The sequence below is a fragment of the Thalassophryne amazonica genome, chromosome 14 (genome assembly GCF_902500255.1).
Source record: "Thalassophryne amazonica chromosome 14, fThaAma1.1, whole genome shotgun sequence".
In the NCBI taxonomy this organism is placed as follows: Eukaryota; Metazoa; Chordata; class Actinopteri; order Batrachoidiformes; family Batrachoididae; genus Thalassophryne; species Thalassophryne amazonica.
The window spans coordinates 7538604-7555411 of NC_047116.1; the positions used below are offsets into that span (position 1 = coordinate 7538604).

General features: G+C 44.2%; 2 pseudogenes; both read left to right on the forward strand.

The window, feature by feature from the left end:
* The first annotated feature begins 1376 nt into the window (after window positions 1-1376).
* LOC117525292 lies at window positions 1377-2355 on the forward strand (annotated as a pseudogene).
* A 3884-nt stretch (window positions 2356-6239) lies between these two features.
* Window positions 6240-7156, forward strand: LOC117524759 (annotated as a pseudogene).
* The last annotated feature ends 9652 nt before the right edge of the window (window positions 7157-16808 follow it).

The following is a 16808-nucleotide window of genomic DNA, read 5'->3' on the forward strand; positions in this document are numbered from 1 at the left end:
TCCTCTGCAGATGATCAGTTAGCTGTTTTACAACTACCCTTTCAAGAATTTTTGAGAGAAAAGGAAGGTTGGAGATCGGCCTATAATTAGCTAAGATAGCTGGGTCAAGTGATGGCTTTTTAAGTAATGGTTTAATTACTGCCACCTTAAAAGCCTGTGGTACATAGCCAACTAATAAAGATAGATTGATCATCTTTAAGATCAAAGCATTAATTAATGGTAGGGCTTCCTTGAGCAGCCTGGTAGGAATGGGGTCTAATAGACATGTTGATGGTTTGGAGGAAGTAACTAATGAAAATAACTCAGACAGAACAATCAGAGAGAAAGAGTCTAACCAAATACCGGCATCACTGAAAGCAGCCAAAGAGAACGATATGTCTTTGGGATGGTTATGAGTAATTTTTTCTCTAATAGTTAAAATTTTATTACCAAAGAAAGTCATGAAGTCATTACTAGTTAAAGTTAAAGCAATACTCAGCTCAATACAGCTCTGACTCTTTGTCAGCCTGGCTACAGTGCCGAAAAGAAACCTGGGGTTGTTCTTATTTTCTTCAATTAGTGATGAGTAGTAAGATGTCCTAGCTTTACGGAGGGCTTTTTTATAGAGCAACGGACTCTTTTTCCAGGCTAAGTGAAGATCTTCTAAATTAGTGAGATGCCATTTCCTCTCCAACGTACGGGTTATCTGCTTTAAGCTGCGAGTTTGTGAGTTATACCACGGAGTCAGGCACTTCTGATTTAAGGATCTCTTTTTCAGAGGAGCTACAGCATCCAAAGTTGAGCTACAGCATCCAAAGTTGAAATCCATCCAAAGACTAAAATGAGGAGTATCCCTTGCATTATGAGGGAGGGTCAGCTTTGACATTTAGGCCATGTGGCCCATTTCTCTGTGTGATCCAGCATGCAGGCACCTGACTGAGAGGACCCCAGTAGCTGGAAAAGGCCAAGGGGATGGCTATGTTTTACTTAGCTGTAGCAGAGAGATGGTTATTTTACTTGGTGGATTGTTCTTCCGGCTTTGAAAAGACTTCTAGGACCCAACCATCCAGGATCCAAGGCGGTCCCATGGTGTTAGAGATGTGGCAAAGCGTAACCTAGTGCATGCTCCCAGACATGACTCAATGGTTCACAATACCCAGACGAAGGCATCTGCAGTTTGATTCTGTTTATGTTTGTTGATTTTGGTGGAAATCTTAATGAGATCCACAGAGGACCAATCAAACCTCATAAAAACCTTCACTGACGTTCAAACTAAACAGTTGACTACATCAAACACAATATCCATGTCAGGTAAGTGGACAAACAACCAAAGGACCTCAGGTTGTCTGCTGCTGTATTTTTTTTATTGTGAGACTGATTAATAATCAATGTTGATGATGGATGATATACTAAATGTAACATATATAACTCTTGATGGGCACGTGGAATTAAATAAGTACAGATATATTTATTTTATCATCATGTTTACAGCAGGTGTTTTGGCAGTTTGCTGTAATTTGACCATTGTGTGTGTTATCTGGGTGAACAAAAGCCTCCACAAGCCGATGTACATTTTTATTGCAGCTTTGTTGCTAAAACTCTGTTCTTTATAGTCTGACAATGTACCCAAAAGTTTTAATTGACTTTTTATCTGAAAGACAAATTATATCATACTCCGCGTGTCTCTTCCAGTTTGTTACAGCTTACTCTTTAGGCAGTTCTGAATTTTTGCTCTTATCAGCCATGGCGTACGACCGCTTTGTGTCTATATGTAAACCTCTGCAGTATCACATCATCATGGGAAAAAGGACGGTGAGTGTGTTTCTGGTTTTGGCCTGGTTTCTTCCAGCTTGTCATGTGGTGGTTTTGGCCACCATCAGTGCAAATCAAACACTCTGTAACTTTATTTTGAAAGGGATTTTGTGTAATAATTTGATCTACCAACTTCACTGTGTGACCTCCAGAGCACTAAATGTGTTTGGCGCAGTCATGTTGATCAATGTTGTGGTTTTACCTGTGGTTTTTATCAGTTTCACATACATAAAAATACTTACAGTCGCATATGGAAGTAGTGGAGATGTGAGGAGAAAAGCAGCAGAGACCTGTTTGCCACACCTGCTGGTTTTAATCAACTTTTCCTTTCTGGTTACGTTTGATTCGATTGTGGTTCGACTGGAAGCAAACATTCCAAAAACTGCATATTTTATTATGACTTTACAAGCAGTTTTGTGTCATCCTTTATTTAATCCGCTGATATATGGACTAAAAATGAAGGAAATTTCTAAAAATCTCGAAAACCTTTTTTGTGAACACAAACCGATCAAATGTATTGACTCTAATACGTATATTTCAATGCTTTTAATAAAGAAAAAATGATCGACTGTCTCTTTGGAAGATATATAATGTCAGGATTTATTTTAAGATGGATACAAAAGCAGACTATTTACTTCAAATAATTGAGAAATTTGTAGATTTTTGAGAAATCTAAATACAATTAACTCATCAGTGTTTATTCTGAATATTTGTATTCAAAAATATATAACTATATTTAGAATATGCTCTTTATCTTAGTATTATTATGTTTTATCTTGTTTACACCAACTATTTGTTTCATACTTAATCTTGTTTTTTTTTTGTTGTTTTGTTTTTTTCTCCAAATTTACCACGCTTTTTAACATTTTTTTTCTTCAAAGTACTACAGATTCTGTCTAAGACTTTTTTCTTTAGCTTTAAAGACGTTATGAACCAGTCAGTCTTCAGAGACCTCTGGTGATCCCAACGTCCAGGCTGCAGTCCGGGTGCGACCTGGAACTTTATCTCAGGGCTCAGAGCTTCTGGGACTCTGATTAAGTGAATTAAAGTCATCTTTTAAAATTACCTGTTTATTTTTTGCTCTTTTAAAAATTATTTTCATTTAAGTGGAACAAGAACATAACACGCAGAACACAGCACATCCAAATCCGTAACAGCAGTGCACGTTCGCAGCCAAATAATAAAACAAAATAAAATAACAGAATAAACTGGATATCTTCCAAAAAGACAAACCTCACATAAACATGTATAATTATGCACAGTGTGGCGCTATACACCACTCACTGTTTTGTGTCCTGACCTTTGAGGCATCTCAGGAAGGAGCAGATTTAGCTTTTTTTCAACATTAAGTACATTTTGAAAATGCATTTAAAACCCGTTGTGAATGGCAAATACTCTGCATTGTGCATTCTGTTCCACATTTCTTTTTATGTGAATAAATGAATAAAGCAAGAATTACAAAATGAATTTAATGTGAAAAAAAATCAAATAAAATGTCCTGAATTTTCTTTTGTCAAGTGATTTGTGTCCTGTTTTACAGAACTGTAACCTATATGATACATTTTTACATATTTTTAGATGATTAATGCTGTTTTAGGTGTTTAAATCAAGTCCAATCATTTATTTATATATTAAGTGCTGAGCAGGTCAAGAGACATCAGGTTGACACATCCACCATCCCATGGAACCACCTCAGTCAGTGGTTTGTGTCAACAGATCAGCACCTGGTGATGAGCAGAGTCAGATGGCGGGGAAAGCCACCAAACCGACCTGGAAGGCCAAAACACATTGTAAGAGGTTTCTGGGAATGTTTAGTGGAAGAACCTATCCGGGCCTCCATTGTTGAGGTGGCTGCTTTGAGTTGTGGCCAATTGGCTGTTGCCGCTTGTCACTCTAGTAACCCAAGAACACACTGGTGGACACCTGAGGTGAGAGAAGCTGTAAAGCTGACAGAGACCTTCCATATCTGTTCAATTCATTTCCATTTATTTATATAGCGCCAATTCTTTTTACCGTTTGAAACACACAGTAATCCTGCCTCCTGAGAATGCAGAACACCTCTGCAGTACCCCAGATTTTACTGGAACAAGATCTGAAGTAACGTTGTTACACAACACACTGAGTGACGCTAGATAATTAAGATATCAACCTCTTGATATCTAGTCATTAATCCCCAAATTATTCTCAAGCCTGTTCAATAACATACAACAATCAACTGTGACACAATCAGCAGCAAGATCGAACAATAGCTGCACTGTGGTGGTATCGGCAAGTAGAAGAACATTCACCACTTCAGTAAGTGCTGTCTCGGTGGAGTGGTGCATTTTAAGCAGTGGTGGGCACACTTCCGATAATCCGATAACATAATTATCGAAGATAATGTTTTCATTATGGATTATCTTTTTAGATAACTTTAAAAACCATTATCAGACCAATTACCTTCCGATTAATTTCTGTCCGATAACTTTTAGACCGATAAACAAAGCTGAACAGCGATAAGCATTTTTAAAATTTAAAAAAAGTTCAACACCTACCTGTTAAAAGTTTTATAACAGATGGACAGTTATACCCTCTGCTAACAGAAGAGAGCTGCTTCTATGAAAAGCATCTCTATCCTCTGTAGACAAAGGAGAAATAGCCCCAAAAAAAGTAATTTCCTTTAACACCATACCAATATGCTGGCAATATCACCTAAGTCATCCAGAGGCATACATTTTTAACTTATGGTTCAAATTTTAATCAAACTAATTTTGGACAAGTTATTTAAAATTACTGTCATGTCTGAAGTTTTATAAAGTGAAAATATCAGATATATGTTTTAGTTTTAAAGTAATGTGCTAATTTTTAAGGTTTTGTGAGCACATGCTGTGCCCAGTGCATTATGGGTAGGATGATGTAATCTCAGTACATTCACGACAGGACAAATGCATTTCAGACACTCTGTTCAGGCTCCACGGACAACAGCATTAAACTCTAGTGCCTAAAACTCTTGTGAATATATTCTCTGGGTTTATAAACGTTGTTATTGTATTTGCATTTGTTAAATTCCACACATTTTAAATGTAGCAGACAGGGATTATCTAGAATTTTGTTTTCTTTTTGTTTGAATGGCAGTCGATGGAAAATCAGCGCTGCACTTGAACGTCTCGTACAGCAGTCGCCACATCCATTTGGGCACAGCACATGCACTCCACATTCACGTGCTGCTTGCGCCAGAAACCCATTCGAACCCATTCAATGGGCTCATACTACCATCTGATCGTGCTCGCAACATTCGCACAGCATGTTGTACGCAGGTCAGACACATCGTGCTGCAGCTGAGGACCTGCATGAAATCACCCCCCCCCCCCCCCCCCACCGCAACACAAATGGTGTGCGAGTGTGTCGTCCCCCCACACCATGATCCAACATTGTCAGGTGCGGCTGAGGTGGCCGGAGTGCGATCGCTGTCCAGCGCAGTGCGCACCTGGACAGCTGCCATGTTCATGCTGGAACATCTGACTGCTGTGTACTCGCAACTCACAGCTGGAGAACACATACTGTGCAATGAACAACATCAGCTGTCAACACGCCACCCAATGCAAGTGTGGGCGAGCTCTCATGCTCTCATGACATGCTGATAATTACATACAGACACGATCACACGAGGACCGGCAAGCCATGTGGAAGTTTTCAACTTGAAACAGCGAGACACTGCCGCCTCGACGCGCAGATCGCCGTCAGGCGCCATGGGCCGTCCTTAAAGTGACACTACCAGACCAAAATCTCTCATCAGCCGTTAAAATTTTCAACGAAAACCAGCTGAATTTATCGAATGGTGTCCACTCAGTTGTGCCTTACAGTTTTGAAAAAATTTTGATCAAACAAAGCAGCAGTCTCTGAGCCATTCCTAAACAATGAAAAAACAACGAGGGGGTGGGCGACTCCTCACTCAAAGACTGCCCACAGGCGAATGACGTAACCGACAGGCGTGAAAAAACTCTCGCATGCCCACGAGGGTTCAAGCATGTCTGATGTAATCACACGTGATTCAAGTCCATATGGTTTTTTAAAAAAAATAATAAGGTTGGATACTTTTCTAATAGACCTCGTAGATGTCTCGTGTCATGTACAGATGGACAGACCAACATGGTGGCACTCTCACAAACTTTTTTTGTGGATTGCACAAAAATAACTTTCACAAATGATGTAATAGCTGTGTCAAAGTCTTGGTCCCAAAGTTAATGAAATCCATAGAGAATGAATCCGATTGATTAAAAGGCTTCCTGCAGACGCAAACAATCACTTTCTCAGTCCAACACATGAACATGTGACATTAATTTGACAGTCGGGTAACAACAACGATTTGACAGAATATTTCAGACACACTTGAACACAGTTCAGTGGCTGAATTTCTCCACATTTAACAATCGCTTTTTGATGAAATCCCCTTCAATTATTTGTTGATGATGGATGCTGAAGTAAATGTAACATATATCTATAGATGGATACGTGGATTTACACAAATACAGGTATCTTTATTTTATGATCATGTTTATGGTTTATATTTTAATAATCTGCTGTAATGCCACTATCGTGTGTCTGATCTGGATTCATGCACGAGCCCATGTACATTTTCATTGCAGCTCTGTTATTCAACTCAGTTGTCTTCAGTACAAATATCTACGCAAAGCTTTTCGTTGACTTTTTATCAGAACAACAAACCATTTCTTATTCAGCGTGTCTCTTTCAGTTTTTCCTGTTTTACACTTTAGGAGGTTCAGAGTTTTTCTTGTTGTCAGCGATGGCTTATGACCGCTACGTGTCCATATGTAAACCTCTGCAGTATCACGCCATCATGACAAAAACAACTGTTAATATGTTTCTGCTGCTGGACTGGCTTCTGCCCGCGTGCGCCGTCGTCGTGTTGGTCGTAATGAGCCGGAATAATCAGCTGAGCACCTTCACTTTAACAGGTGTGTTTTGTAATAATTCAATTTACAAACTTCAATGTATGAGTTCGGGAGCGATATCGATATACGGTGCCATTAATATGTTTATTTTTGTGGTCTTTCCGTGTCTCTTCATTGTTTTCACCTACACGCGGATACTGATCGGCGCTTATGGGAGCAGCAGAGACGTGAGGAGAAAAGCTGCAGAAACGTGTTTACCTCACCTGATGGTTTTAATCAGCTTTTCCTGTTGGTGCACTTATGACATCGTCATAGTTCGAATGGAAGCAAACATCCCAAAAGTCGTACGTTTGATCTTGACTTTACAAGTGTTTTTATATCACCCGTTATTTAATCCCATCATCTATGGACTTAAAATGAAAGAAATTTACAAACACCTCAAGAGATTGTTCTGTGAGCGTAAACTGATTTAATGCAACAAAACTCTAATCTGATTTGTATTTTGTCTTTGGGAAGAACATTATTTGTGAAAGGTTAAGAATGCAGCGATTCATCACGGTGCTGCAGATCCTGAAAATCATTTTTTGGTTTTGTTGTTCTGGAGTTTCCTCTTGATGAAAGTCAGTCGACACACTGATTACCTTTGGAAGAACATCATCTTCTCACACCTGCTGCTGTTTCTTTACGACGATTTCCTCTTCGTGTGATAATATGTTTAAATGAAACTCTAAATTAAAATTCATTACTACATTTGAAAGCATTTCTGGAATTAAGACAATTATTAAATGGTGTCCATAAGTGTCGCTCCGTGTCCATAAGTGCACCGGTGTCACCGACCGAACGGTCCCCCCTAAAAATCGGACCACCTTTTGCATCTGCCCACACATCATTAGCCGCGGTTCACGGATTAAAACCTTGTTTCTGCTTCAAACTGCACTCCAGTCGTCGTCTATCTCGGCAACAGATATCTGAAGCTTTTGGACGACAATCATTTCCACATAAATTCGGCATTATTTCATCATAAAAGACAGATGAAGCGATCAGAGCGCCGCAGCTCCACGAGCTGCTAGCTGATGCATTCACTGCGCATTGGTCATTTCAAAGCATCAGGAAATTTCACAGAGTTTCTGCTTAAAACAGCCTAGTTTCTGCTTCAAACTGACTTTAGAATAATTTAAGAGGTTTTACCTTTATCATCTGATGGTTAATAATGCCATTAATCCATTTGATTGCTGTGGGTGAAGAGACTTCGTCTCAGGTGTGCTGCTGTGGTCCGAAATGACGCATGCACAGATGCAAAAGGCCGTTCGGTGTGTGACACCGGAAGTCTGAAGTGTTGGCCTCTGGGACTCTGGAGCAACCTCCCTGACAAGTTCTGTTTCACAGAGTCTGTGTTTTACACTGAATCATACATTACTGCCACAAAGTTTAAAATGTATTTTGCCAAGAATTTTATTTATTTTATCAAGTAGTTACTGCCTGCTTTGTTGCATCGTGGCCTTTTAAAACAGACAGAATACTTTATTGGTTTTCAACATTTATTATTACTACTTTGATATTGTAATTCCTTCCCACAGTTTTTCTCATGTTTATTTATTTTACTTTTTTATGAATGCAGCAAATCAAAAACTTTAAATTAGATGAATTCTGAACTTAAACAGCTAAAATGTGACTTTTTCCTCGTTTGTTATCAGTGCTTGATGTTAAATTAAGACTCAATATAAACTTCAGTCAATAAAAATAACAGTACAATAACACTGATTCTGTAGGGCAATTTATGAGAGCCACTACAGTGAGACTAAAAAAAGGAGTGACTATTGCAGAGGGTAACAGAGAAATCTGTTGTGTGGGCCGCCAGAAGAGGAGGTACTGCTGGCCCACCACCAGAAGGCGCCCTGCCTGAAGTGCGGGCTTCAGGCACGAGAGGGCGCTGCCGCCTACAGGAACAGCCGAGGTGACAGCTGTCACTCATCAACTATGACAGCTGTCACCGATCATCTGCACTTCACCCTGGATAAAAGCAGGATGACACCTCCACCACGTCGCCGAGATATCGTTCTCCTACGGAGGTAATACTCTCAGCCTGAATATTCCAATATTGATTCCAGTAGATACATTGTTGCAGCTGTCTCCCCGGAGGACCGGCGTGGGCCGCGACTGCTTCGCTCTGCTTTCCGTCAGATAAGTGTTTGAGACAGGAGCTGCACGAGTGTGTTAGAGGTGGAGGTGGAATTCCCACCGCTGTTGTTACTGGGTGTACACACACCCACACTTGACTGTCTTTGCTCTTCGCCAGCAGTACCAGATCCGACTCGCGGAGACGGTGGCCACCTGGGGGACTCGGGACCTGGCGGCTCCAGTATCCTTCGGGTTCGGTGGCGGAGGAAATCGTGTGGTTCCGGTTCTTCTCTAGACGGGCGTCTCCTATCGTGGAGCCTGCCCACAGGATACCTTTATCCATTGACTTTGTATTTATTCTTTAATCTGCTGTGTGTGGTTGTGGCATTCACAACAGTAAAGTGTTCAAATTTAACTCCTTCTATTGTCCGTTCATTTACGCCCCCTGTTGTGGGTCCGTGTCACTACACTTTCCCAACAAAATCAGAGGAAAAGCAAATCTTTAGGCCTGGAAGCTAACGGGTGCGAGATGGTTTGAAATGCATTCTCTTACATTATGGAGCAAGAAAAAGAGGAAATTTCACAGACAATAAAGAATAAAATTTTATGAAATCTAGCACTCTGAGTATTTATTAGTAATCACAAAGTTACACGTCGTGACAATCCAGTAAATAATACACATCTGTCCCAAATTGTTGTGAAAGTGTAGTGACACGGACCCACAACAGGGGGCGCAAATGAACGGCCAATAGATGAGCCAAAAGGTAACAATTTAATGTTGTGAAATGTGCACAACGAACATACAGACAATCTCAGAATATAATTACAGTCAATCCACAAAGGTGACGTGTGGGCAGGCTCGAGGATAGAAGACGTCTGTCCTGAGAAGAGCCGGAACCACACGATTTCCGCCGCCACAGAACCTGGTGAATACTGGAGCCGCCAAGTCCCGAATTCCCAGGTGATCACCGTCCCCGACTGTCGGATCTGGTACTGCTGGCGAGAACAAAGACAGTCAAGTGTGGGTGTGTGTACACCCAGTAACAACAGCGGTGGGAATGCCACCTCCACCTCTCACTCAATAACTGCAGAGTACTGTAGATTCCTCAGGGGAAAAGAGTGCCTTCAACGCTCTCTCAGCTTTCACCGACGGAGGTACCAGTACTCCTGCAAACACTCACAATATACAAATATTGCAATCGCAAATGGTTGAGGATATTATCTCCAATGAAGTATGATATCTCGGCAACGAGGTGGAGATGACGTCTGGTCTTTATGGAGTGAGAGGACGTTGAGTAGATGGGTGACAGCTGTCAAGAGGTAATGAGTGACAGCTGTCACCCCCGGCTGTGTCCATGGCGGCAGCGCCCTCTCGTGCCTGAAGCCCGCACTTCAGGCAGGGCGCCCTCTGGTGGTGGGCCAGCAGTACCTCCTCTTCTGGCGGCCCACACACAAAAGTGACCTAACGGGGTGTTAAAGGCCGTCTTCCATTCGTCTCCCTTCCGGATCTGAACCAGGTGATACGCATTTCTAAGATCCAGCTTAGTAAAGATTTTGGCTCTATGCAGGGGGGTGAACACGGAATCCAACAATGGCAACGGGTATCGGTTGCGAACCGTAATCTCATTCAGCCCCCTGTAATCAATGCATGGACGGAGTCCGCCATCTTTCTTGCCCACAAAAAAGAAACCTGCCCCCATCGGGGAGGTGGAGTTCCGGATCAGCCCGGCAGCTAATGAGTCCCGGATGTAGGTCTCCATTGATTCGCGCTCAGGTCGTGAGAGGTTGTACAGCCTGCTGGACGGGAACTCAGCGCCTGGAACCAAATCAATGGCACAATCGTACGGACGGTGCGGGGGAAGGGTGAGTGCCAGATCCTTGCTGAAGACGTCAGCAAGATCGTGGTACTCAACCGGCACTGCCGTCAGATTGGGAGGGACTTTGACCTCCTCCTTAGCCTGTAAACCGGGAGGAACCGAGGATCCTAAACACACCCGATGGCAGGTCTCGCTCCACTGAACCACCACCCCAGACGGCCAATCAATCCGGGGATTGTGCTTCAACATCCATGGGAAGCCCAAAATCACGCGGGAGGTAGAAGGAGTTACAAAAAACTCAATCTCCTCCCGATGGTTTCCAGACACCACCAGAGTTACTGGTTGTGTCTTGTGTGTGATTAAAGGGAGGAGGGTGCCATCTAGTGCCCGCACCTGCAATGGCGAAGGAAGCGCCGCCAGAGGAAGCCCTACCTCCCTTGCCCATCTGCTGTCTAGCAGATTCCCTTCTGACCCCGTGTCCACCAGTGCTGGGGCTTGAAGGGTTAAATCCCCGCTCAGGATTGTAACTGGGAGTCGTGTGGCAATCTGTGTGTGTCTCACATGAATGTTTTGACCCCCCCTTAGCCCAGTCTCTGAGGGCGGTTGTTGTTTTGGCCGTTTGGGGCAGTTTTTCTGTGTGTGCTCCTTTGAGCTGCAGAGAAAACACTCCCCGCGGATCAGCCTCCTCATTTTGGCCCTGTGCGTTTCCCTAACAACGTCAGCAGGGGGAGCTGTTGCCCCACAGAGCGCTGCGGCTGTGGAGCGTGGGGAGGGCGGCCCCTTTTCGAACCCGGAAGGGAGAGGGGCGGCGCGTAACCGGTTCACGTCCTTCGCCTCGCTCCCGACGGCGTTCCTCCAACCGATTGTCTAACCGTATAATGAGATCGATAAGCCCATCTAAATCCTGCGGTTCCTCCTTAGCTACCAGCTGCTCCTTCAGGACCAACGACAGTCCGTTTATGAAGGCGGCGCGGAGCGCAACGTTATTCCAGCCGGACCTCGCAGCCGCGATGCGGAAGTTGACTGCATAAGCGGCTGCGCTCTCGCGTCCCTGTCTCATTGACAGCAGCACAGTTGAAGCGGTCTCTCCTCTGTTAGGGTGATCAAACACTGTTCTGAACTCCCCCACAAACCCAGTGTATGCTGATAACAACCGTGAGTTCTGTTCCCAGAGCGCCGTAGCCCAGGCGCGTGCCTTACCCCGAAGCAGAGCAATCACATAAGCTATTTTACTAGCATCTGACGCGTACATGACGGGACGTTGTGCGAAGACGAGCGAACACTGCATGAGAAAGTCCGCGCACGTCTCCACACAAGCTCCGTACGGCTCAGGAGGGCTTATGTATGCTTCAGGGGATGGTGGGAGGGGTTGTTGAACCACCACTGGAACGTTCATATCCTGCACAGGGTCGGCAGGAGGAGGAGCTGCAGCAGCGCCCTGAGCGCTCGCCGCCATCTGTGTGGAGAGAGCCTCCACCCTGCGGTTCAGGAGGATGTTTTGCTCGGTCATCTGATCCAACCGAGCCGTAAAGGCGGTGAGAATGTGCTGCAGCTCACCAATCACGCCTCCTGCAGACGCCTGCGCTCCCTGCTCTCCCATTGGTCGTTCAACAGCTGGGTGACGCCCCTCGGAGTCCATGACGCTGGCCGAGATATCCTGTTGTGAAAGTGTAGTGACACGGACCCACAACAGGGGGCGCAAATGAACGGCCAATAGATGAGCCAAAAGGTAACAATTTAATGTTGTGAAATGTGCACAACGAACATACAGACAATCTCAGAATATAATTACAGTCAATCCACAAAGGTGACGTGTGGGCAGGCTCGAGGATAGAAGACGTCTGTCCTGAGAAGAGCCGGAACCACACGATTTCCGCCGCCACAGAACCTGGTGAATACTGGAGCCGCCAAGTCCCGAATTCCCAGGTGATCACCGTCCCCGACTGTCGGATCTGGTACTGCTGGCGAGAACAAAGACAGTCAAGTGTGGGTGTGTGTACACCCAGTAACAACAGCGGTGGGAATGCCACCTCCACCTCTCACTCAATAACTGCAGAGTACTGTAGATTCCTCAGGGGAAAAGAGTGCCTTCAACGCTCTCTCAGCTTTCACCGACGGAGGTACCAGTACTCCTGCAAACACTCACAATATACAAATATTGCAATCACAAATGGCTGAGGATATTACCTCCAATGAAGTATGATATCTCGGCAACGAGGTGGAGATGACGTCTGGTCTTTATGGAGTGAGAGGACGTTGAGTAGATGGGTGACAGCTGTCAAGAGGTAATGAGTGACAGCTGTCACCCCCGGCTCTGTCCATGGCGGCAGCGCCCTCTCGTGCCTGAAGCCCGCACTTCAGGCAGGGCTCCCTCTGGTGGTGGGCCAGCAGTACCTCCTCTTCTGGCGGCCCACACACAACACAAATGGTAGGACGATTATGTGCACAGCAGTAAAAGTACCAGATTCTTAGCACTTAAGATTCAATTTCAAATCAATTTCAATTTATTTTCATTTATATAGGGCCAAATCACAACAGAGTTGCCTCAAAGCGCTTCACACAGGTAAGGTCTAACCTTACTAACCCCCAGAGCAACAGTGGTAAGGAAAAACTCCCTCTGAGGAAGAAACCTCAAGCAGACCAGACTCAAAGGTGTGACCCTCTGCTTGGGCCATGCTACAGACATAAATTACAGAACAGTTCACAGAACAATTCACGAACAAATATACAAGAAATGCTGTTGGCGTACAGGACAGGAGGATCACCCACGCGAATACAACTCCCATCTCTGGATGGAGCTGCACCTTAAACAGAGAGAAAGAACAAGGCAATAGAACATTGCACGAACGAGGGGTGTTTGGTGAGCGACATGATTTTCACATCGCACTTCAATTTTCCATTTGGACCCCAGTCTATTTTAGAAGATATATAAAAATATGTAGGTTTGATTATTTTATTGCTTTTTGATCACTAATTTATGGCATGAATCGCACAAAAAAATGCTGTTGCCATACAGACAAAACGGCGGGAAAAAGGGTCAATTTATAACGGAGTTTGTAGCATTATGGCAATAATGCTCAGTCAGAGCGCCAGCCGTCTCGACCCAGAACACCTCAGCATCACTCGGGGTGAATCTGTCCACAATTCTTTGATTCTTCAATATTCATGTTTTTGGATCGACAAACAATAAATAAATAAAAACCATCCTTTCAATTTTTAACACTCCCCCCACACAGGTGTTGTGGGGGGAGCCAACACTCTGGCACGCCACATGTGTACTCGGCAACTCCATGCTTGTGGGAGCACTTAGACAAATTTCACCGCCAGCTTGACAGTGATTGTCTGCTGACTGATGTCATGCTAATAGCGTGAATGGCCACACATTTCCTAAGTGCCAAGCGAGCGGTGTCAGATGTGCATGCATGTCAACTGGAATTTGGCTGACACCTGCCATGAGAGTAATCAAATGGGCTCTCACGGGGCACACGCTGTCTTTCAGCCACTGGTGTGAGCAAATAGTTGTAGCGACAGGTGTACGAGGCGTTGGAGGCAGCTCCGACTTTACATGTATTGCATACAATTCCTGCTTCATGTGCAATTCAACCACATTTGTACTATGTGTGAAGGGGCCCTTACCATTGCAACAGCATCTTCATGCCAAAGTGGAAATTCTGTGAGCAGACCCACAGACTTCTCCATCTCGTCAGCTGCATTAGGTTAAATTCACGGTAAATCCATCAATCAATCCAGTTACATCCATTAAATGTGATGATGGTGGTTGTGATTAAGGTTACAATGGTGATATTGATGATAATGGTGATAATGACATGATGGTAGTTGTGATTAAGGTTACGATAATGATATTGATGATAATGGTGGTGATGATGATGATGAAAGTGATGATGGTGGTTGTGATTAAGGTTAAGATGATAATTAAGGATGGGTATTGATAAGATTTTATCTATCGATACCATTATCGATTCCGCTTATCGCTTATCGATACTGCTTGTGAATTTTCTGTGTACTAAAAGTAAGATTTACAGGTTTTCTATGTCAACAACATTTTATTGAGTCTTAAAATAAATAAAGATGAAACTGGTCATTGGATCCTTAATATAAACATAAATAAACTTGACATGGTGGATCCTTGATCTCTGGACATAAATAGAAATAAACAAAATTTTTAGTTTTTGTCAAAAGCATTTCCTTTCAGACATTATTGGCATCAATGTCTTTCCATACATCTGAGCTGAGCTCTTGCAGCTGGCTGTGCTGCATGTCAGCATCAATTTAATTTATAAAGAACACAGGACGTCTCATTTTGGGAGGAAAAAAACATTTTGGTCGATTGTAGTTTATTGTCTGTATTACAACATTTGGAAAGAGGTGTCATTTTAATTTAGAGCGGCGATTCGCTTTGAAGTTATTAATTCTGACTGGACTCTAACTAGACTCAACAGAGAGTGGTGCAGCGTTTGGAGCTGTGTCAACGGAACGGAAGACGATTCTCATTTCTTGACTGCAACAAGACAAGAGTCCCAGTTAGAAACTTTAATCCACACAAAAGTGACTCACGATTGACATATTTTAATGGATTTGAGAGGGGTTAAGGAGCAGACTTGCTGCTTCTGAAGAGCAACGAATCAAAGAAGCAACGAAGCAGCAGATCGAAGCACTGCTTTATTGGTTCAAGCTTCAAATCGGACTCACACTGCAGAAGTGGCTGATTACAGAGCCGCTGCAGAGTCTGCAATCAATGTACAGAAATGATCATTTTTGTTATGTGTCGACGCGGGTTGAGGAGCGGACCTGCGTCTGACGGAACCCAGCGCTAAAATAACCAGAAAGCGGTTCCAATAACAAACAATTTATTTTTCCACCCTCTGGTGCATAACAAAGTGTATGAACAAAAGATGCGTCAGTCTGGTGGAGTGAAGGCTGGCACGCTCTCCAGCGCCTAAAAGGATCGAAGCCCGGCGCTTCTGGACCCACGTTTACCGCCAAACACCCCCCAGGTGGACACGACAAACCGACTCTCTGCGAAGGATAGAAAAGGTGAGGTAAGTCAGCAGCTACAACCAATATCCTTCAAAAGGCACACACTATCAGCAACACATTCAGGTCTGTATTTAAGCTTTATGTAAATGAGCAGCTTCTCACAACAGGTGGAGGATCACCAGTCCGCACGCCACGGCAGTGAGAAGCGAGCTGCACAATTCTCATCACAATTCAAATATACTGCGTAACAAAATACCAAGTTACTATCAACAATTAGTCAACAATTAATCACCTCTGATGTGTGCTGACAGCATGTGTCCCTCACCCTTCCTCCTTCACAGGCACGATGTGTCAAACCCAGGCGCGGTCCTCAGCGTCTCACAAACGAACATCACAAGGTCGAGTTCCCGGCAATTCTGCTTGAATCACACATGGCTTAAATGCAGAACGCCATCTCATTATCTGCTTCAGCTGAAAGTCTTTAAGGTTGCACGTGAGCACCATCCACAGGTGCTGCACATAACGTTGATGAGGGTGAAGGACTCTTCTGCCAGCACCTTCTCCACAGACAATAAATCAGTTTGCATACCACCTGGAGAGCAAAGAAAAGAAAAGAACACCAAAATGTCCAGCCACACCCCCCCAACACACAACAGTACCCCCCCTTTAACGGGAAGCCTCCCGGCGACCGAACAGACCAGGTCCGAGAACAGCACCTCCCTCCGGGGTCCTCGTCAGGAAGCAGACAGCGTAACGCTCCCAAGGTCCACCACAGACAACAGGACAGGGCACCGCAGCTGGAAGGCCGGCTGGCATCAACAAAAACCCCAAAACAGTCCCCAGTACAATCCAACATACAAGAAAAACATAAAACCCACCCAAAACCTCCCCAGGGGACCGTCCCATCCAACCCCGGGAAGAAAAGAAAAACTCCCAAATGCAAAAACCCAACACAGCCCCACAAACACAATACAAACATAAATGCATAAAAGAAAAATAACAAACAACCCCCCCAGAACGACCTGCAGAGCCCAACACCCCCCAGAAGGCCTATACCGCCGGTTCCAGGAGGAATAGCCAGAACCGGAATCCCACAAAGGTCCCCAGGTACACATGGAGCAAACGGCGCCCCTCAGAGGACCGTACCATCAAACCCCAGGAGGCACCCTCCCCACAACCCCAGAACCCCAGA